General features: G+C 42.8%; 1 protein-coding gene across 3 annotated transcripts in view; it reads right to left on the bottom strand.

Moving 5' to 3' along the window:
* The window catches only part of LOC127004411 (dipeptidase 1-like), a 154,261-nt gene that overhangs the window by 102,058 nt on the left and 29,520 nt on the right, over positions 1-22,683 (bottom strand). Inside the window, exon 1 of one of the 3 annotated variants that reach the window (XM_050872072.1) lies at positions 8,720-8,849. The exons of 1 other annotated variant lie outside the window; for it this stretch is intronic. The gene's annotated coding sequence lies outside the window, so the exon portion shown is untranslated. Of the gene's footprint in view, positions 1-8,719; positions 8,850-22,683 lie in introns of those variants that run through there. One more of the 3 variants, XM_050872073.1, reaches the window with a different exon arrangement.

The following is a 22,683-nucleotide window of genomic DNA, read 5'->3' on the forward strand; positions in this document are numbered from 1 at the left end:
TCCACTCCCTCCTTCGTCCTCCTGTTCTTGCTCCTATTACTCCTTTATCTTTTGCCTTCTATGTTACCTCCTATTCCTCCTCCTTTTTTTATCGTACCTGCTCTGCTCCTGGCCCTCTTATTCCCCTCTCCACTACTCCCTTCTTCGTGTCTTGTTTTTATCTAATTATTTGATCTCTCACTTTCATTTATCTTGCTACTCCCATACCTGTTACCTTATATATCCCTTCCTATTCTCGTTTCTTCTCTTTTTTTTCCTACCTCCTCTGAGTGCTCTCCCCTTTCCGCTCCTTCCCATCCGTCCGTCTTGCTCTTTATACTCCGCCCCGAATGTTCCCGTTTTCCGCGTCCCTCACCCTGAGTAATCCCCGCCCTACATTAGCCCTTACACGCCTCCCACATCCGGCCAGATTTAGAGCACGAAAGCTTTATATTAACGCACCCAAACTTCAATCTCCATCTCTCTCTCTCTCTCTCTCTCTCTCTCTCTCTCTCTCTCTCTCTCTCTCTCTCTCTCTCCAGTTATATTAGTAGACAAAAAACGTAATAAAAAAGACAAAGAAACACGCATTATTTTTTTTATTATCAAGTATTTTTAGCTTCATTTTTATATATACTTGGAAAACTACATGACACACACACACACACACACACACACACACACACACACACACACACGCCCCACTATAATTGTTGCAGAGTAGCGGTGTTTTCGTCATCCTCCTCGCCTATTAGCGGGGTGACAAAACGCTCCAAATTACTGCTGTGGCGCTAACTTTATCATACGACTCCCCTGTCCCGCTTAGAAATGTGGTGTTTAGTCTGAATACTCTCTCCTCGTACCCCTTTTAGAATTATGGGCCTGGATACTCCTCTACTTGTACCCGTTTTAGAATTATGGGCCTGGATACTCCTCTACTTGTACCCGTTTTAGAATTATGGGCCTGGATACTCCTCTACTTGTACCCGTTTTAGAATTATGGGCCTGGATACTTCTCTGCTTGTACCCCTTTTAGAATCGTGGTCAGTCTCCTCTCAATTCGTACCCCTTTTAGAATTATGGTCCTGACTATTTATCTACTTGTACCCATTTTAGAATCGTGGTCAGTCTCCTTTAATTCGTACCCCTTTTAGAATTATGGTCGTGGCTACTTCCCTACTTGTACCCATTTTAGAATCGTGGTCAGTCTCCTCTCAATTCGTACCCCTTTTAGAATTTTGGTCCTGGCTACTTCCCTACTTGTACCCATTTTAGAATCGTGGTCAGTCTCCTTTAATTCGTATCTATCCCTTTCATAATTCTGTCGTACCCCTTTCAGAATTCTGGCCCTGGCTACTCTCGATCTGCGTCCCTTTTAGAAAGTTGTGGTCTGCCTACTCGCGATTCGTATCCCCTTTAGAATTGTGGTCCTGTATATCTGCCTCCTCTCGACTTGGACCCCTTTTAAAATTTCGGCGCATTGATATGACTCCACCTATTTAGAATTTTGCTCCTTGCTTTGGCTCCTCTCGACTTGTACCCCTTTTAGAATTTCGGCGCATTGATATTACTCCACCTATTTAGAATTTTGCTCCTTGGTTTGGCTCCTCTCGACTCGTACCCCTTTTAGAATTGTGGTCCCTTGTCTGTCTATTCCTAGCTTGTATCCCATTTAGAATTCAAGTCCTTCAGCCTCCACTCATCATATGAAAAGAAATAATATGCAAACTTGTGGAGGCGGCAACGTGCAGCAGCGGTAGGGAACGAAACGAAAATTACACTTGCTAATGATGCCCCTCTTTGTCCCTTGGCACCTACAGGAATGACAAGTACAGGTGAGGAGCAGCGTTACCAAATTGTCGTACTAGGCATTTTTTTTTCGTCTGCTTGAGGTCCAAAACTGTCGAGCCTACACTGATGACGATATACATTTACAATTAGAGTTCAGGTGGTTAATTTTCGATGTTTTTCTGCAATTGTTATGAGTCAGAAACAGGAAAATACGATGTTCTGAGTACGATAATCTGGTAACACAGGTGAGGAGAGGTGCTGGGCGGGGAGAGGTGTCGGGCGGAGGTGGAAGGTTGCTATATTTTACGTCAATGGAGGCAGCTAAAGGGCATAACAAACGTGTAAAGCTGTACCCGGATTGAATTAAGGAAAGTAGTTGTGTAGAAAAATGTTGGTTAGAGACTATTCAGGACGGTTGCAGTAATTTTGGTTTGGAAACATATGAAGCTGTGCCCTGATTGTATTAACGAAAGTAGTTGTGAAGAAAAATGTTGGTTAGAGACTATTCAGGACGGTTGCAGTAATTTTGGTTTGGAAACATGAAGCTGTGCCCTGATTGTATTAACGAAAGTAGTTGTGTAGAAAAATGTTGGTTAGAGACTATTCAGGACGGTTGCAGTAATTTTGGTTTGGAAACATATGAAGCTGTGCCCTGATTGTATTAACGAAAGTGGTTGTGAAGAAAAATGTTTGTTAAGTGACTGTTCCGAACACTGGCAATAATTTTGGCTGGGAAATAATGTGAGGTCGTACCCGAATATCATTATAACGAAAGAACGTGCGTGGAAAAATGTTTGAGAAGGACTATTAAGGGCACTTATAATAATTCTGGCTTGGAAAAAAGTAGCCTATATTGAAATTTTCCAAAAAGTTACGTGTTTTATGTTTTTTTTTTATATATACTCACTTATTTTATACTAATCTCTTTTCATTCATTATCTTACCTAATTATTGTTTTCTTATATATCTTTTGCATATTCATTTATTATCTTATTACCTCATTTCACGGCGTACGATTATGACATTCTCTCTCTCTCTCTCTCTCTCTCTCTCTCTCTCTCTCTCTCTCTCTCTCTCTCTCTCTCTCTCTCTCTCTCTCTCTCTTCCTCTATCTTTCTATCAAGCTCTCTCTCTCCTCTAAACCCGTGTTCGAAATTCCTGCTGGGAAGTCCAACATAAAAAAAATACAAAAAAAGAAAATTGAAAACGAATATAGATAAACAGATAGATAGATAGATAGATAGATAACACACACACACACACACACACACACACACACACACACACACACACACACACACACACACAAATACAATAAATTAACAACCAACCAACAAAACAATACTATACAGATTTATTTTGGGTGGAGGGAGGGGAGGGGAGGAGAGTGAGGAGGGGAGGGGAGGGAGGATCTGTAAGCATATGCACAAAGGTTGAAGCGGCGGAGAAAATTAAGAGAGAAATGGTCCGCTCGCGAAATATTTCATGGACCCATCACAAAGAGAATCATGTGCTGAGCCTGATGCATTCGCTACAAATCCCGGGACACAGGCGGCGGCGAGAGTGGGTCCGAAGGGGGGGAAGGGGGACACGGTAGAAGGGAGGGGGATAAAGAGCGAGGGGAAGAGAGAGGGAGACTGAAAGAGGAAGATGCAAAAAAGAGGCGAAGCGAAGAGGAGATAAGGAGATAAGGGGAAGGTAACTAAACGTGTTGGAAGAGAAGAAAAGAGAGAACACGCAGAGAAACAAAGAAAGGGAGAAAGAAGTGATGTTGATGAGATATTAGGGAGAGAAAGAGGAAGACTGAAAGAGAAAGATAGGCAAAGGCTAAGTGAAGATAAGGAGACAGAGATAAGGGGAAGGTAGCGTGTTGGATAAAGGGGAGGAGGATAAAGAGAAGGAAAAAGAGAGGCGAAGCGAAATGGAGATAAGGAGATAAAGATGAAGGAGAAGGTAATGTGTTGGAAGAGAATAGAAAACACACACACACACACACACACACACACACACACACACACACACACACACACACACACACACACAAAGAAAGTGAGAGAAAGGGAGAACGAAGCAATGATAAGATAATGGAATAGGCAAGAAAGAACAAGCAAGGCAGAGCGACGTGAAGATAGGGAGATAAAGATAAGGGGAAGGAAACGTATTGGAAGAGAGAGAGAGAGAGAGAGAGAGAGCACAGAGAGAAAGAGAGCTACAAAGAAAGTGAAAGGGTGGAAGATGCGACGATGATGAGATAATGGGATGGGCAAAGGAGATGAAGGTGAAGGGGCTTTAGCTGTCTTCTTCGGGAATGAGGGAAGTTACCGAAATGGAGTAAAAAGGGAGAGAAAGACACAGCGAGAGGGGGAGAGAGAGAGAGGAGGAGGAGGAGGATAAAAACAAAGTAGGTAACAGTTAGTAGCAAAGTGCAGTAAGTAGCGGGCTTTTTTTTTTTTTGCATTATTGTTTTCTTTTTTCTTTTTTACGCCCTTGCACTGTAAAAAAAAAAAAGCGAGGCGAAAAGAGAAAAAAAAAAGTGTGGCGTTTTAAGAGAAACGAACATAATGGAAGAAGGAAAGGGAGAAAAAGACATAGATAAAGAATGATAGGTAAGGAAAAGAGGGAAAGAGGAAAGAGAATAAAGACTAAGTGAAGCAAAGGAAGAGTAAATAAGGCGTAAAATAGGCACAAGGGAAACTAACATAATGGAAGAAGGAAAGGGAGAAAAAGACACAAATAAACAATAATTAGGTGAGGAAAAGAGGGAAAGAGGAAAGAGGATGAAGGCTAAGTGAACCAAAGGAAGAGTAAATAAGGTGAAATGGAAGCACAAGAGAACTAATGTAATGGAAAAGGGAAAGAGAAAGACGCAAATAAAGAATGATTAGGTGAGGAAATGAGGGAAAGAGGAAAGAGGATGGAGGCTAAGTGAACCAAAGGAAGAGTAAATAAGGTTAAATGGAAGCACAAGAGAACTAATGTAATGGAAAAGAGAAAGAGAAAGACGCAAATAAACAATGATGAGGTGAGGAAAAGAGGGAAAGAGGAAAGAGGATGAAGGCTAAGTGAACCAAAGGGAGAGTAAATAAGGTGAAATGGAAGCACAAGAGAACTAATGTAATGGAAAAAGGGAAAGAGAAAGACATAAATAAACAATGATTAGGTGAGGAAATGAGGGTAAGAGGGAGGAAAATAAAAGCTAAGCGAGGGAAAAAAAAAAGAGAGAAAAAAGTGTGACAGAAGTACAAGAGAAAATAACATAATGGAAGAAGGGAAAAGAGAAAGACAAACAAAGATGGGGTGAGGAAAAGAAGGAAAGAAGGAAGAGGATAAAGACCACACGAGGTAAAAGGAGAGAAAATAAGGTAAGAAGGAGGCGCAAGGGAAACTAGAGTAATGGAAGAAGGGGAGAGAAAAAAAGACATTAATAAAGATGAGGTGAGGAAAAGAGGGAAAGAGAGAGAAGGATAGAGTAAAAAAGCAAAGAAAAAAAGGAAAGAAAAATAAGGTATGAAGGAGACACAAGGGAAACTAGAGTAATGGAAGAAGGGGAGAGAAAAAAAGACATTAATAAAGATGAGGTGAGGAATAGAGGGAAAGAGAGAGAAGGATAGAAAGTGAAAGCAAAGCAAAAAAGAAAAGAAAAGAAGGTATGAAGGAGGCGAAAGGGAAACTAGAGTAATGGAAGAAGGGGAGAGAAAAAATATTGATAAAGATGAGGTGAGGAAAAGAGGGAAAGAGAGAGAAGGATAGAGTAAAAAAGCAAAGAAAAAAAGGAAAGAAAAATAAGGTATGAAGGAGGCGCAAGGGAAACTAGAGTAATGGAAGAAGGGAAGAGAAAAAAAGACATTAATAAAGATGGGGTGAGGGAAAGAGAGAAAGAGAGAGAAGGATAGAGAGTGAAAGCAAAGCAAAAAAGAAAAGAAAAATAAGGTATGAAGGAGGCATAAGGGAAACTAGAGTAATGGAAGAAGGGGAGAGAAAAAAAGACATTAATAAAGATGAGGTGAGGAAAAGAGAGAAAGAGAGAGAAGGATAGAAAGTGAAAGCGAAGCAAAAAAGAAAAGAAAAGAAGGCATGAAGGAGGCACAAGGGAAACTAGAGTAATGGAAGAAGGGAAGAGAAAAAAAGACATTAATAAAGATGGGGTGAGGGAAAGAGGGAAAGAGAGAGAAGGATAGAGAGTGAAAGCAAACCAAAAAAAGGAAAGAAAATAAGGTATGAAGGAGGCATAATGGAAACTAGAGTAATGGAAGAAGGGGAGAGAAAGAGACATATGTAAGCAAAGATAAGGTGGGGAAAAGGGTCAGGCAGAGGTATGGGAGAAGTTAACATGACACCAACGAATAGGTAAGATAATTTTCCACCTGACATTAGTAATTAAAAACTTAAATATTAGGCAAGGTTAAAAAAAAAAGGATTGTTTGCCCTAAATAAATGTGTTCGTTTTCTTTTTTTTTCTTTCTTATTTCTTTTTTTTTACTTTCTTTCCTTTTTTTTCTTTTTCTTTCTTTCTTTCTTTCTGTCTGTCTGTCTGTATACTTGCCTGCCTCTCTTTCATTCTGTTTTACTCTCTCTCTCTCTTTCTTTCTTTCTTTCTTTCTTTCTTTCTTTCTTTCTTTCTTTCCTTCTTTAATTTTTTTTCTTTCTTTCTTTCTTTCTTTCTTTCTTTGGTGGTACTGTAAGAAATATTAAACCGTCCCCCAAAATAAGTAAACCATACCTAACTCGCTCATCAAATTGGTGTCCTTCGAGAAAGTCACCACCCATCATCAGTCTTCTATCTACGGTTAACGTGTTTCATGGACTCTGCTATATAGGACACCACCACCACCACCACCGCCGCCGCTTTTGAAGACACACCAGCAGACTTTTTAGACGTCGTGTCAGTGTTATGCGCAGCTGTGTGGCTAGTTTGTCTTTTTCATCCATGCGGAGTTTGTAGAAGTGTTGGATTTTCACGGAGTTAAATCGACATATTACAAAACTCGGTCGTTAAAAGTGATATAGAAAAAATTAACAAAGCCAACTAACCACGCCTTGAGGAACGAATCAAAAAGGACAAATCAGCCACACTATTGAAGACAAAGACTAAGAGGACGTTTAATTAAAGGTTCAGTCAGTACACTCCATGAATCTCCACTGAATGTCTTTCTTTATTGATTTTTTTATGCAACAAAGGAGACAGCTCAAGGACACAAAAAAAGGAAACAATAATAAAAAAAAAAGCCTGCTACTTGCTGCTCCTAAAAAAAAAGAATCAAAAGAGGTGGCCGAAAGAGAGGTCAATTTCGGGAGGATGTACTTATAGGGTCGTATTAGGAGACATTTCCCCGCCAAAGAACACATATTTGACAAGGCTTTCGTAGGAGTTGTGGGCATTTCCAGAGGTAGTTTTATGACCCTGGTGGTAGTCTGGCCCTTCTTCTGTACCATGAACCTAAAGAAACACTCATTAAAACCCGACTGATCCCCTCTTTGACCTTTAGAAATAGGTGATGTGAGATGGCAAAGTGTCTTGTAATACCAATCATATAGTCACTCAACGCATCAACCTTTCAAGCATTCGGATAACCGCCCCGTAGCAGGAAGGATAGAGCGAGAAGCACGGCACGCCCCCCTTCAAGCAGTAATCCACGAGAGGCCGACGAGTATCCCCATGCCGTCCACAGAGCAAATGGATGTGAGAGATGAAAAGCGGAGGGAGGGAGGACCTTGGGTAGGACATGAAACGAAGGATGGAAGGGAGGAATGGAGGGAGGATGAGCGGTAAGAGAGGGAGCGACGTATGGGAGAGGGGAACGATGGATGGATGGATGTAGTGCTGGAGAGAGAGGTAAGACAAGGAGTTAGGGATTGAAGGGAGGAATGGGGGCAGGTAACGCACGGAAAGAGGGGGGGCGAGAAAGGGAGGGACGGAAGGATGGGAGGAAAGGATGGAGGGAGGCAGAAAGGTAAAACAGGAAGGGAGAGATGGGACGGAGGGAGGGAGGAAGAGGTAAGACAAGGAGTTAGGGATTGGAGGGAGGAATGGAGGCAGGTAACATACGGAAAGAGGGGGAGGGAGAAAGGGAGGTAAGAAAGGATGGGAGGAAGGGATGGAGTGAGGCAGAAAGGTAACACAGAAAGGGAGAGAAAATAAGGTATGAAGGAGGCATAAGAGAAACTAGAGTAATGGAAGAAGGAAAGAGAAAAAAAGACAAATAAAGATGAGGTGAGGAAATGAGTAAAAGAGGGAGGCAGAAGTAAGACAGGTAAGGATGGAGGGAGGGAGGGAGGGAGAGGTAAGACAGGTAAGGATGGAGGGAGGGAGGCAGAAGTAAGACAGGTAAGGATGGAGGGAGGGAGGAAGGGGTATGTAAAGCAGGCGGGGAAAGGCACAAGATCAAGCGAGCGAGAGCGGCGCATATTAAAAAAACAAAAAATCAATCTCGCTAATCGATAATAAATTTCAGACACTGCTGTGCACGGCTGGATTGACCTGCCATTAGTAATCAAAAACCCAAATGTTCGCGCAGTTAAGTATTGAAGCTTCTTTTTTTAGTATTTAGTAAGCGCATTAGCTCTTTTCCTTTCTTTGCCTTGCATGGAAGTTTAAAAACAAGTAGCCTTGATATATAAGTCATATGTATTTTTGCAACAGGGAAATGTCTATACTATTTTCCATCTCTCTCTCTCTCTCTCTCTCTCTCTCTCTCTCTCTCTCTCTCTCTATATATATATATATATATATATATATATATATATATATATATATATATATATATATATAGATATATATATATATATATATATAATCTTTCAACCACTCGCCTAGGAAATGTAAAAAGTCATACCTATTCTTTGCACCAAGTAAATGGTTACACTATTTTTCATCAATTCTCTCCAACTTTCTCTCCATCTATTTATCTATTTATAAATCTGTTTATCTACCTCCAACCATCTCTCTTACCGGGTCTGTGTCCAACAACAGATGCCGTGGATGTGTCGTGCAAGGTGCTCAGACCAGAAGAAAGAAGCGGCCGAGGCGAAGCAACACAGCGCGGCACAGCACACACAGCCTCCCGCGTCCACAGCCTGAGCGACACTGAGGCTGCTGTGAGGCCGAGGGTCGCGGGGCAAGGGTTCGAAGCAGCGCCGAAGCGGTTCATCAGCGTGTCACACATTATACTCCGCTAAGCTGTAATTTTTTACCTGCTCTCTCTCTCTCTCTCTCTCTCTCTCTCTCTCTCTCTCTCATTGTAGGACATACTTCACAAGCTAGTTTTTAGGCTTGACAACAAAGCTTCAATTACCGGGTCTGAGTGCAATAACTTGTTCGGCCATATCTACCAACGCTTCATCTCTCTCTCTCTCTCTCTCTCTCTCTCTCTCTCTCTCTCTCTGAAGTTCATAAAAGCGGCAAATTCGTAAGCATTCCCGATTCTATTTCCTCTGCACATTCTGATTTATTTCCTGATTCTCGAGGCAACCTTTCCCGGATTCTACAAGGTCAACATCACAAACAACAACAACAAGTCTGGTATCACACAGCCAGGGATCCCTGCTAAATATCTCTCTTCATTAATTTACTTACCCATTCCCTCGATCCATCAACTTTTACATCTCTCCTCCCTTATCAGTTTCCTCCCCCATCCCTTCGGTACAGTGAATGCATGAATCTGTCAAACACTCTCAGGCGTAGTCCAAGGTCGCTCTCCCTATATGAGAAGTCGGTTATTGCCAACTCAACGAAACTGATGCAACTTCCAAAATATGCTTCAAATTGCTCCAAAAATGTTCCCCTCTCTCTCTCTCTCTCTCTCTCTCTCTCTCTCTCTCTCTCTCTCTCTCTCTCTCTCTCTCTCTCTCTCTCTCTCTCTCTCTCTCTCTCTCTCTCTCTCTCTCTCTCTCTCTCTCTCTCTCTCTCTCTCTCTCTCTCTCTCTCTCTCTCTCTCTCTCTCTCTCTCTCTCTCTCTCTCTCTCTCTCTCTCTCTCTCTCTCTCTCTCACACACACACACACACACACACACACACACACACATCATAAAGTTACAGAGGTTCAAAGAGACAAACAGACAAAGAAAACGGACAGAAAATCACTATAACACACAAACAGACAAACACACATCGACCCTCGAGCAAAAGATACACAGAATACAATAGAGAAATGAAGTACAAAAAAAAAATGAGGACGACAACAAAGAAGCACACACACACACACACACACACACACACACACACACACACACACACACACACGTATAAACTTGAGGCGTCGACCCAGTTATTGTTTTGTTAGAATTTATGGGAGTTTTCGAATTACAAGACGAGAGAGAGAGAGAGAGAGAGAGAGAGAGAGAGAGAGAGAGAGATTATTTACCTTCTATACTGTTTCCCGCCGTTCTCTCACGTCCACGCCCACACAACGGAGAGCACATGTGTTTTGTTTACTCCCCGCGGCCACGAGCAAAATAGAGCCCAGTGATTGATGTAAAAATATTCCTCATCTCCTATTTATATTCCTCGCTTTTTACTCATCCTATGCTTTTTTTATTCCTCATCTTATCCTCCTATTCATTCTATATTTACAAGCAAACGAAATAACGAGAACTTACATGTTACCGTATTTTACTTATAGAGTAGAAAAAATAAGTAACAAAAACAATAGAATAAAAACTGAATAAGATACATGTAAAAAAAACTCAGTGAACTAAAAATAAAACAGAAAAATATAATTAATAAAAACGGACGAAGAAAACACGCAATGGGATTTATCTTTTTTTAACTATTTCTCTTCATTCTTATTCAGTTTATCGTTTTCTTTCATTGGCTTCTCATCACACTCAAGCCAACAAAAAAAAAGGTCGGCGTTGAATGACCAAAACATAATCAAATAAAATCCCAAAATGAAAAAGTAAAAGAAAAAGAAAAATGATCTAACTAAGGAAACACCCACATGGATTTCTTTTTATTTTTATATACCTCTTTTCGTGCGTGTTTTGTTTATCATTGTTATTCATTTGTTTATAATCATCATACTCAAGTTAAGGAATCAAATAAAAAACAAATAAGCTAAAAATAAAACGACAAAAATAAATAATAATAAAATAAATAAGACAACGGAAACACCCATTTGGATTGCGTTGTTGTTTTTTTATTTACATCTTTTCACACTTCTTTTTTTTTTTTTGGGGGGGGGGTTAGCGTCATCATACTCAACCCAAAGAGTCCGCGTTGATTGAGGTCGTTTCCCGCCTAAGGTGAGTCTTGCTTTAAATGCTAAACTCTTTCCAGCGTTTCAATCTGGCCAGTGGGTGTCGAGGCTTTAAGCTGAAACTAAATTGACTCTCTCTCTCTCTCTCTCTCTCTCTCTCTCTCTCTCTCTCTCTCTCTCTCTCTCTCTCTCTCTCTCTCTCTCTCTCTCTCTCTCTCTCTCTCTCTCTCTCTCTGCTCATTTTCCCTTTATTTTCAATTTTCCGAACTTCTCTATCATTTTTTTGCAGGCAAGTTTACAACAGCAGCACCGTCATTCTTGATTATAGTCTTGAGCACAGTGAACCACCACCACCACCAACACCACCATCACCACGACCCCTTAAACATCCACCACCACCACCACCACCATGATCACTGTACCCACCCACACACCACCAACACCACCACCACCACCACCATGATCACTGTACCCGCCCCCACACCACCAACACCACCACCACCACCACCATCACCACGACCCCTTAAACCTCCTTGACATTGACCATCACCACCACCACCACCATCACCACGACCCCTTAAACCTCCTTGACATTGACCATCACCACCACCACCACCACCACCAAGACACCACCACCACCACCACCACAGCTCACATCACCATCATCATCATTTTCATCTCCGTTATTAAAGAGAGAGAGAGAAAGAGAGAGAGCGAGATAGATATATATATATATATATATATATATATATATATATATATATATATATATATATAGAGAGAGAGAGAGAGAGAGAGCAATATGGTGTGATATATAAAAAACAATAGTTTGATGTAGTGTTTCAATTTCCCTGCTTCTTCCTCCCTATAACATTCTCTCTCTCTCTCTCTCTCTCTCTCTCTCTCTCTCTCTCTCTCTCTCTCTCTCTCTCTCTCTTTCATCATTTTCCAACTCCTTCCACATAAAAGACTGTACCCTTCTCTCTCCATTCCTTCCCTTCCTCCCTTCCTTCCCTCCCTCCTCACCCTCCGTTCTCTCTCTCTCTCTCTCTCCTCCTCCTCCCTCCCTCCCTCCTTACCTGCCATCTCCTCGCCATACTCTTTTTTTCTCTCCTTTAACCTCATTTTCTTTTATCTCATACGCCGTCAACCTCTTCCTGAGTTATAGAAATTTCTTGTTTACCTGTTTACCTGCGCTCTCTCTCTCTCTCTCTCTCTCTCTCTCTCTCTCTCTCTCTCTCTCTCTCTCTCTCTCTCTCTCTCTCTCTCTCTCTCTCTCTCTCTCTCTCTCTTCTTTGCTACATTGTTATCATTTTTCCCTCCTTTCTCTCTTATACAAACTCCTTACGTTACAATTTCCTCTTTCCTCCCTTTTTATCCGTCTTTCCTTCACTTCTCTCCTTTACTGTTATCTCCTTAAGTTCTCCGTCTATTCCTCCTCTTTTCTCCTTTATTATCATCTCCTTAAGTTGACTCGCCTTATTTTTTGAACTGCATGATGTGACTGATGGCTGCTTCTTAACACCCACACCCACACCCACACACACCCACACACACACACACACGTACGCACACACGCCTAAAAGCCTGGTCTGGGAACGCATGGCAGCTCCTCCTCTAAACCCATCACCATTTATCTTCCCCAGCCTCGAATTTATGCAGCCTCCTTGAAAGTTTGGATCGTCTATGCACTCACCACTCGACTACCGATAAGTCTGATCCATTCATCCACTACCCGGTAAGTATGTCAAGTCTTGGCTGGTTTTTTTTTTCTTTCTTTTTTTTTTTACCGCAAGGGAGGCAGCTCAAGGACAAGAAACAGAGAGCAGCAACAACATAAGCCCGCTAGACGCTGCTCCGAACATAAGAAAAGAGGACGAGAGGTCAGAATAGAGGTCAGTTGCATGGGGAGAGGTGACTTGACCCTCTCCATGTGTCAATCAGCTATAAATAATTCCAACATACCCGTTACTACACACCCCATACTGCACTCACTTTAACAACTTTATTGCAGTCATCTTTGTTAAATCCCTTCATTTACTTCAGTCACTCTATACCTTTAATTTTTCTAAACACTGAAAATTCATGGCAGGGAGGGAGGGAGGGAGGGAGAAGGAGGAGGGAGAGAGAGAGAACGGAGGATGAGGAGGGAGGGAAGGAAGGGAGGGAGGCAAGGAATGGAGGCAGAAGGGTACAGTCTTTTATGTGTTTCAGCCAATCACTGCAGGGCATATTTCTCAACTCATGAATAGCTTTGTATTATTCTCTGCACTGAGTCTAATGTGTCCATGTCCATTATATATGACTGGAATAATAGCAACATTGTGTAATCAAAGTGCGGCTTCGTAATGAAAAATAAAGATTGAGGGAACTTTCAATACTTCCATTGCTAATGTTATTTTTTTTTGCAAATAATACCATAAACGGTATTCGTTCGTTTGGTCTATCTATCAGTCTATCTCCCTGTCTATCTACCTACTTGTATCTATTTATCTATCTATCAGTCTGTCTACTTATCATATGGTCAGCGTGCCTGGCTACGACTCTACAGGCCTGGGTTCGAATCCCAGCCCTGGCAGTCGGCGTGCAGCTCACCGACCTGTTCATCCTCCCTTTCGGGTTGGTCGATAAATTGGTACCTGGGGACACTTGGGGAAGGCAAACTGAGGCAAGCCCGGATTTCACACTGGGCCGTGTCCCGGGGTAATTGGCTCTTACCCACCACAGGCTCAAAGGGACGACGATTTGGAGACGTGACCCGCAGCCACGCGCAGCAATATCGAATGCACTCACCTTTACCTTTATCTGTCTATCTATCTATCTATCTATCTATCTATTTACCTATCTATTTATCTATTTATTTATTTATACGAATACGTGTCTACATTTCTCTATCTCCATTTCTCTGTCTCTATATTTCAGTCCCGCACCGAGCAGCCTCTTCTCTTCATGTACAGGTCTCTCGCCCGTGGGCACCGCCGCGAGGTAATGTTTCTGGGAGTGTCTGTAATATGACCTGGAACGAGGGCGGAAGAGCTCTCGCGAGAAAAAGAAAAGACGCAATTGAAGACAGACTTGGAGGTTAATAACTGTCTCGTCTGTCTCTGAAGAAGTTATTAAGTTTGGAAAATGGATAAAAAAAGGGAGAACAAAAACGGTTACCAAGAAAGAAATGTTGTTGTTGGTGGTGATGAGTCTTATGTAAGGATGGTGGTTGCTATGGTGGTATTGTTGTAGGTCTGGTAGTAGTAGTAGTGGTGTCTGTGGTAGTGGTGGTTGTGGTGGTGGTGGTGACGGTGGTGGTGGTGGTGGTGGTGGTGGTGGTGGTGGTAGTGATGGGGGTGGTGGTGGTGGTGGTGGTGGTAAAGAAGAACAAACAAAATTTTCTTTGAGAGAGAGAGAGAGAGAGAGAGAGAGAGAGAGAGAGAGAGGCAAGGGGTAAAAAGGAAGGAAATTGAAGTACTATATCAAAGTGTTCCTTTCTATATATCACACTTTACTGCCTGCGTTCTCTCTCTCTCTCTCTCTCTCTCTCTCTCTCTCTCTCTCTCTCTCTCTCTCTCTCTCTCTCTCTCTCTCTCTCTCTCACACACACACACACACACACACATCTGCGGTAGTGGTCTGGCGTTGATAAATTGAGGCCAAGTATTGAAGGTGCCACAGCCATGATCGGTCTTAATTGAGTGTGGAAGATAACTCAACCTGGTGGCGGTGGTGGTGGTGGTGGCGGTGGTGGTGGTGGTGGTGGGAGGGAGTGACAAACCGCAGTATAGAGTATTTGGTGGTGATGGTGGCGAGTTAGCAATTTGTGGTGTTAGTGGAGGTGGTGAAGTGACCTCGTTTGCATAGTAGAGAATGAAATAATAAAAATGCAGGACCGAGAGACAGAAGGACAGGTATGAAAGCAGGCAGACAGGCAGACAGGCAGACACAGACAGGTAGACTCATACAGTACAATCCCATACAATCTCAGTTCTTCCCTCTTATCCCAATGCTTTATTTTTATTTTCTCTCTTTTACCTTACTCCTTTACTCCTTCTTTCTCAGCATTATTTTCTTTTATTTCCCTTTACTCACAATTTCAGTTTTTTTGCTACACAGAAAGAAGCATACAAAAAAACAGACACACATAATCAACAAACTCCTCTGTACCACTCCTCTGTACTCTATTCAGAAGCAGTAAGTAGCGGCCTTTCTTTTCTTTTTTTTTCATTATTGTTTTCTTTTTTTTCACGCCCTTGAACTATCTCCTTTTCTATATATATATAAAAAAACAGACACACAGGATCATCACACGGAAACATAGAGAAAGACACGCAGATTTTTTTTATTTTTTTCTACTCAAGTTATCAGTGTAGATTTCAACGTTACCATGTTCCCCAAGTAATAATTCCTTGTAGCTTCGGCCTCCCTCCTCCCTTCCCCTGGTGGGCCTGAGATGAACTATATAACGCCTGCGAACACACTCACTCATGCGGCAAACGTAATACGAAACCAGTGGTACGAAAGAGCAAAAGTTAAAAAAAAAATGCAGGAAAATAAAGTAAAAGAAATACAGTTAGTTTATCGTGATGTGGACTCCTCAACATTATGAAGGTATGACTCTTTTAGGGATTAATATTTTTGAGGGCTTTTTTTCTGGTTTAACTCAATTATCTTGCAATGTTAAGTGCCGGCCATCTTTACTCCCTCCTCTCTTTACAAAAAATCAATTATTCCTCTTCTCTCTCTCTCTCTCTCTCTCTCTCTCTCTCTCTCTCTCTCTCTCTCTCTCTCTCTCTCTCTCTCTCTCTCTCTCTCTCTCTCTCTCTCTCTCTCTCTCTCTCTCTCTCTCTCTCTCTCTCTCTCTCTCTCTCTCTCTCTCTCTCTCTCTCTTCGCCAATATTCCCAATGTTTTCTTCCATTTCTCCTTCTTTGTTTGACTTCTTTTCTTCCCTCTACTTCACTGACAATCTAAGCTCTTCGCTATTATTTCACATGTTTTCTTCCTATTCTCTTCTTCTCACTTTTACATAACTTCTCTTTTCCCTTCCTGACCTTCTTTTCTTGCCTCCCTCCCTCCCTCCTTCTCCCTCTCTCCCTAGTATCCTTCCTTTACGCGGCACCGCTCCATCATGCGTCGTGAGCGCTACACAAACCTTCCATTCAGAGCAGTGCCAATGTCCCTGTTTGTCGGTGCCGCCCGCAATCATCGTGTCTTTGCGGCAATGGTCCTCCTCCCTTCCCTCTACTGCTGCATCCACCCCACTACCCAACCTCACACAGTTACCCCGCCCCCAACCTCATCAACATACTCTTTCACTTGCTAATCCCTTCCTGTCGTAACCTAATCTAACCTAAGCCAAACTTACCTAATCTAACGCAAGCCTGTTCCTCCGTCCCATCCATCCATCAACATCATTCATTTATCCATTAGCTACCACACGCTCCATCTACACGCCCCTTGACCGACCCCATTCAACGCGTCACACACCACTACCTCCCTCCCTAACACACACACACACACACACACACACACACACACACACAGGAGGTCACAGTGTCCCCGGGTCGCGTCGCATCGGCCGCCTGCTCGGTAAACAGATCAGTCATCGCAGGAAGTGTGTGGACAAGCGGGGCGGCAGCAACGGGGTACAAATACACACGTAACACGACGGAGATTTACGCCATGGCACTTATATTCTTTTTCTACTTATGTTTTTATTCAGTTGTTTATTTGAGCTATTAATTATTCCTATTACTATAACTTGGCAGTACATTTTGTTTACAGTAGAGGAAATAGTTCAAGGGGGAAAAAAGAAAACAAAAAAGCCCACTCAGAACTGCTCCTATAAATGCAAATAGAAATGAGCTGCCAAAAGAGAGATCAGCACTTGGAGAAATACTTGTTACGCTTGGTTATGTTGAATGTAACGTTAAAAAGGATATGGAAATTACTCCTTCATTGGCAGAGTTAACCAAAAATTTGAAACAGAACTGACACACATATGAAGAGCTTAAAGAAAGTATTGTGGACAGATGCGGTGGTTGTGTCGCGCGCAATATAACAACACAGCTTAACGTGTAGGAAAAATAATGCCGTCACACCAGCAAGGAAAATATATTCGTAAGTTCAAATGCAAACAACTTTACATCTTACATTTCCTTTAACGATTTCCTTTAACGGCAGACCATCGGAACCACTTACGTTGCAAGCCACGGTAATGCTTTCCTCTCTGTAAACAAGCGAGACAGACAGACAGCCGGACGAACAGAAACACAAACAGAAATGGAGCCAGACTGAAAATATAAATAAAAATAAGAAACCCTTGCTTTTACAATGAATCTTCGCACCCTACTGAAAGAGACAGGCAGACGGACAGAAACAGACAAAAAGGGAAAGAAAACAGAAAAAAATAAAACGAAACACCTGCTTTTACTTTTGTAGTACTGAAAGGAAAGCGTAAAAAAAAATATATCATGATTCAAGGAAGACTTAGCGTGATCCCGTTGTAACTGTCTACCGAGCACGTTGTATAAGTCCCCATAACAATAAACGGACGCAAAATGAAAAGCTCGCCCAACGATCACGGACGCACTTGGGCGAACGTGGCGCGGAGGGGGATTTGTGGCGAACGACAATTAAACCGATATCAAAGGAATTAAAAGGATCCAGGTCATGTCCGAATAGCACCCTTGTATTTCGAGACAGGAGGCAGAGAAGAGAATGGGAAGGAGAATATACAGGTGTTTGCGTGTGTGTGTGTGTGTGTGTGTGTGAGGGGGGGGGGGGGGGTCGTGTGTGTGTGTGGGGGGGTCGTGTGGGGGGGGTCGTGTGTGTGTGTGTGTGTGTGTGTGTGTTTGCTTGTCATTAATTTCTACATCTGTTTTTTTTGTGTGTTCATACTACTGCTGTTTTGTGTATCGTCGTTATTTTCTCTCTCTCTCTCTCTCTCTCTCTCTCTCTCTCTCTCTCTCTCTCTCTCTCTCCAATATTCTCCGCTTCACACACTCAAGAATCTCATAGGACGCAGGAGGAACAATTTTACATGCCACCTATTTTTAACACTCCCCTTGCCCTCCTCTCCTCTCCTCTCAAACACACGGGGTCCTCATACATCTTCCCTGGGTAGCTGCTTCCCTTACCCCCAACAACGTCGTTCATGGTATAGTGACTTGAGCGAGGGACGAAGCGAGGGACTGAAGCGAGGGACCATTCAAAGCCACAACCTTCACTTTTAGACACAATCCAGAATGCGGACCCCACTACATCCTTCTCATCCCTCCCTGACTCCTTCCCTTCCCTCCATTCTCTCCCCGGCCACCGCCCCCACCACCTTCCAGCACACAAACACGCTCACTCATCTCACATTCATTGCGCCGCCATCGCCTCTACGCAAGGCCCGATTGACACTTTCTCCTTGTATTGCGTGAGTGTAAGAGGAAAACATGGAGGAGACGCGGGAGAAGGATGAAAAGGGACGAGTGGGTGGAAGATTCGCTGTTTGGATACGTGTTGGTTCGTGTTTTTTGATGTTTTATTTATTATGTATTAGATGGTACATGTATAAGTGTGAAAGGGTGGTATGTATGTGGTGGAGGGGTAAGGACTTCTTGTGTTACATATACATACAGTGGAGTACATGTATAGATATGGAAACAGGATCATACGAGTGCAGCAATTAGCGGGCTTTCTTTTTTTTTGTGTGTGTGTGTTGATTGTACTTGGGCTGTTTCCTTTACTGTAAAAGAAAAAATGTTCAGGCCCAGCACACAACAACCAGGTAAATACAACACACACTGAAATCGCTGTAACTAAACATTTCTGAGCCCGGAATTTCTTGTTATGACTACTAAGACACAGCCCCCACGCGTCACTAATCCCTAATGGCAGCTTCGGGCGGCTTCGTCCGGCGTATGTCGGGCGCCCCGCGTGGTGATAGCGGGTTACTGGCGCCGAAAATATATTCAAGTAATTACAGAGCCCCCAAACTTTTGACTCGCTGCAATCACTGGGACGCATTCTGAACATTTCGCTAACGGATTTTTTCTGCTTTTTATGTCAGATTAAAATGAGAACCAATGGCAGGAGCAGTACCCAGATCAGCCGCGGCAGGACTTTTCACCTTTTTGTTTGTGCTCAGGTTCTCGTCCCTGGCCTGACGGGATTGGCGGACATCGTGAACGAGAAGGAGGCGGTCGAGAGCTCAGCGCATTGGACGTCAAGAATAACATGATTTTATCCTCGCATTATTCTACGGTTTTTTCCTCCACATTTGAATTACATGATAGAAAATGTGTGGGCCGCTTAAAACCAAAGACTAACACTACCGTTTCCTGCCGCTAGAGGGAGAAGGAGAAGAGGGATAAAAGGACATCTCACGCCAGAGGGAGCAGGAGACGAAGGTTAAAGACACGCCCCCACCGGAAGGCTTAATTGGGCCGCGGCGACCGATGGAAAAAACGTGACAACACCGCGTGACTGCCCATAAAGGTGTGTTGCTGTCTTTTGTGTGGCGGACGAGAGAGAGAGAGAGAGAGAGAGAGAGAGAGAGAGAGAGAGAGAGAGAGAGAGAGAGAGAGAGAGAGAGAGAGAGAGAGAGAGAGAGTATATTATCTTTAAAGTCCACATCAGTCTCTAGGTATCTCCTCGAGTCAACGCTTGGGCAATGATAAACGACGTTATGGCTCGCCTCTCGTGTGTGTGTGTGTGTGTGTGTGTGTGTGTGTGTGTGTGTGTGTGTGTGTGTGTGTGTGTGTGTGTGTGTGTGTGTGTGTGTGTGTGTGTGTGTGTGTGTGTGTGTGTGTGTGTGTGTGTGTGTGTGTGTGTGTGTGTGTGTGTGTGTGTGTGTGTGTGTGTGTGTGTGTGTGTGTGTGTGTGTGAGTGTGTGAAGGCAATGGCACACTCCAGAACCATAAACTGAAGAGAGATGGAAGAGGAACCCGAGTTAGTGCTGGGATGAGTGGTTCGGCGGGCAGGTGGGTAGAGAGGGGGGGGGGGGGATGATGTGTGTGTGTGTGTGTGTGTGTGTGTGTGTGTGTGTGTGTGTGTGTGTGTGTGTGTGTGTGTGTGTGTGTGTGTGTGTGTGTGGAGTGGGGGGGTTGTAGATGAGTGCGTGAATGCATAGGTTATGTGTTAAAGAAAAGGTCATTTGGGTGTGATCGTGTGCCTGAGAGGAAGGAGGGAGGAGGATGAGTAGATAGGTATAGAGGGGCGAGGGGACAGATGATTCCATGGATGACTTCTGAGTAAGGGGAAAGAAGATAAAATGGACGCTATAGGCTGAAGTAGGTGGGTGTAGTAGATAGATGTCGTGGATGACTTATGAGTTAGAGGACAAAAATTAAAGTGGATGCTATAGGCTGAAGTAGGTGGGTAAAGTAGATAGATGACGTGGATGAGTTAGGGGACAGAAGTTAAAGTGGATGCTATAGATGACTGGGTGGATGAGGTGGATGCGAGTGTGTATATTAAAAGAGACGACGTGGATGAGTTATGAGTGTAAGGAAAAAAAGTTAATGTGGAGGTGGAAGTGGGTGGGTGTATTATAGAAATGATATGGATGAGTTATGAATGAAATGAAAAATGTTAATGTGTATAGGTGGATGAGGTGGAAGTGGGTGGGTGTATTACAGAAATGATGTGGATGAGTTATGAATGTAATGAAAAAAATTTATATGTATAGGTGGATGAGATGGAAGTACGTGTGTAAAATAGAAAAATTAAATGGATGGGTTTTCAGTATAAGGGAAAAAAAGGTAATGTGGATACTTAACGCGACTCGCAACTGAATAGGAGAATGAAATGAATCTAATTGAGTGTGAAAACGTAAATGGATTCCCTATTAAAGGAGAGAACGTCATTTTAGTCAAAGAAGGACGAAATGGATTTGAGTATGTGTAGGCAGATGAAATGTATGTAAATGAATTCCTTATTAAAAGAGAGAGGAACGTCATGTTAGTTAACGCTGTGCTACACCACTGAAGAGGGGAGGGAAGGGAGGGGAGTCAGAGGTAAAAAGACACGGTGATTGCGGACGCCATCGACAAACAGGACATTGGCGCTGCTCTGAATGGTGGGTTTGTGTAGCGCTCTCGACGCATGATGGAGCGACGCTGCGTAAAAGGAGGAAGCGAGGGAGGGCGCCAAGAAAAGCAGACCGCGAGGAAGGGAAAGGAGAGTAGAAGAGTGAGCAAAAAGAGAGAGAGAAGATGAGGGATACTGAAGGAGAAGGAAGGATGAAAGTTAAAAGAGGAGACAAGAAGGGAAGGGAATGATTGCGAGAAGGACGGATAGAAAGGAAGGAAGGAAGGAAGAGTGTTCGTAGAGAGAAGAAGAGAGGGTATGCTGAAAGGAGGGGTAATAAAGAAGTTGAGAAGAGAAGTAAAGGATATCATAAGGAAAGGAGAGGAGTGCAGAAGAGTGAGGAAAGAGAGAAGAAGCGGGAATGATGGAGGAGATGAAAAGGAGTATGATGTAAGGATGGAAAATAATAATAAAGAAGATCAGAAGGAAAAACATGGAAATAACAAGGAAAGGAAATCAGCGGGGAGGAGCGAGCAAAGAGCGAAGAAGAAAAGGGGATAATGGAGAAGACGTAGAAGGAAGAGAAATAAAAGAAAAACAATAAGAAGGGAAGAAAAGGAGATCGCAGAGGAAGGAGAGGAGAGCAGAGGAGTGAACAGAGAGAGAGAAAAAAACGAAGAGAAGGATGATGGAGATGTACAAGGCTTGGAGGAAGGAAGGGAAAAAAAACAATCAGAAGGAAAGAAAAAGAAGATCGCAGAGGAAGGAAAGGAGAGCAGAGGAGTGAACAGAGAGAGAGAGAGAGAGAGAGAGAGAGAGAGAGAGAGAGAGAGAGAGAGAGAGAGAGAGAGAGAGAGAGAGAGAGAGAGAAAAAGGAGATCAGAAGGGAAGGAACTGAGTCAAGAAAGAAAGGGAAGGGAACAGGAATGTTGGTCGGAGTGAACTGAGAGAGTGAGGGAAAGAGGTGACTATGGATAACAGGAGGTTGAAATAGAAGGAAGAATAGACAACAAAGAGCAATCGAAAAGGAAAAGATATTGGAATAGAGTGACCTCCAGCAACACGGAAGCAAAGGATAAAGGATGAACTCGCAGAGGGAAAGGAAAACGTAACGACATGGAGGGGAAAGGAGACATGGAAAAATAGAGTAAATAGAGAAAAACTGAGCGAATGAAAAAAGGGATTATATGGGAGGAGGACTGGGAGGCAGGCGACATGATTATTAATGCGTCTGTCACACACACACACACACACACACACACACACACACACACACACACACACACACACACACAGTTTATTGACAGAAAATGCAAATACAACGTCATACCAAAAAAAAAAAATCGGTATACTTGTAATTTCTCCAAAACAATATTAAAGTTATTTTTTTTACTCGCTGAGGGTAATTCGTATATCGTCTAAGTTTTTATACCAAAGGGCAACAATGTGGAGAGGTGAGGCGTAGGACAAAGAGGAGAAATCATTGCCCATTAAAAGACTGCAAACAAGATGACTCAATAAGGTTTTCACTACTGTATCATTATTATTATTATTATTATTATTATTATTATTATTATTATTATTATTATTATTATTATCATCAACATCGTCATTATAAGCAGCATCGTTTTTACCTTTATCGTTCTGGCGGACATTTCCACCCTAAGACTCTTCTGACATTTTCCACCATCCGCCCCTCCCCCCCCTTCC

This window comes from Eriocheir sinensis, chromosome 28 (assembly GCF_024679095.1).
Source record: "Eriocheir sinensis breed Jianghai 21 chromosome 28, ASM2467909v1, whole genome shotgun sequence".
Taxonomy (NCBI): Eukaryota; Metazoa; Arthropoda; class Malacostraca; order Decapoda; family Varunidae; genus Eriocheir; species Eriocheir sinensis.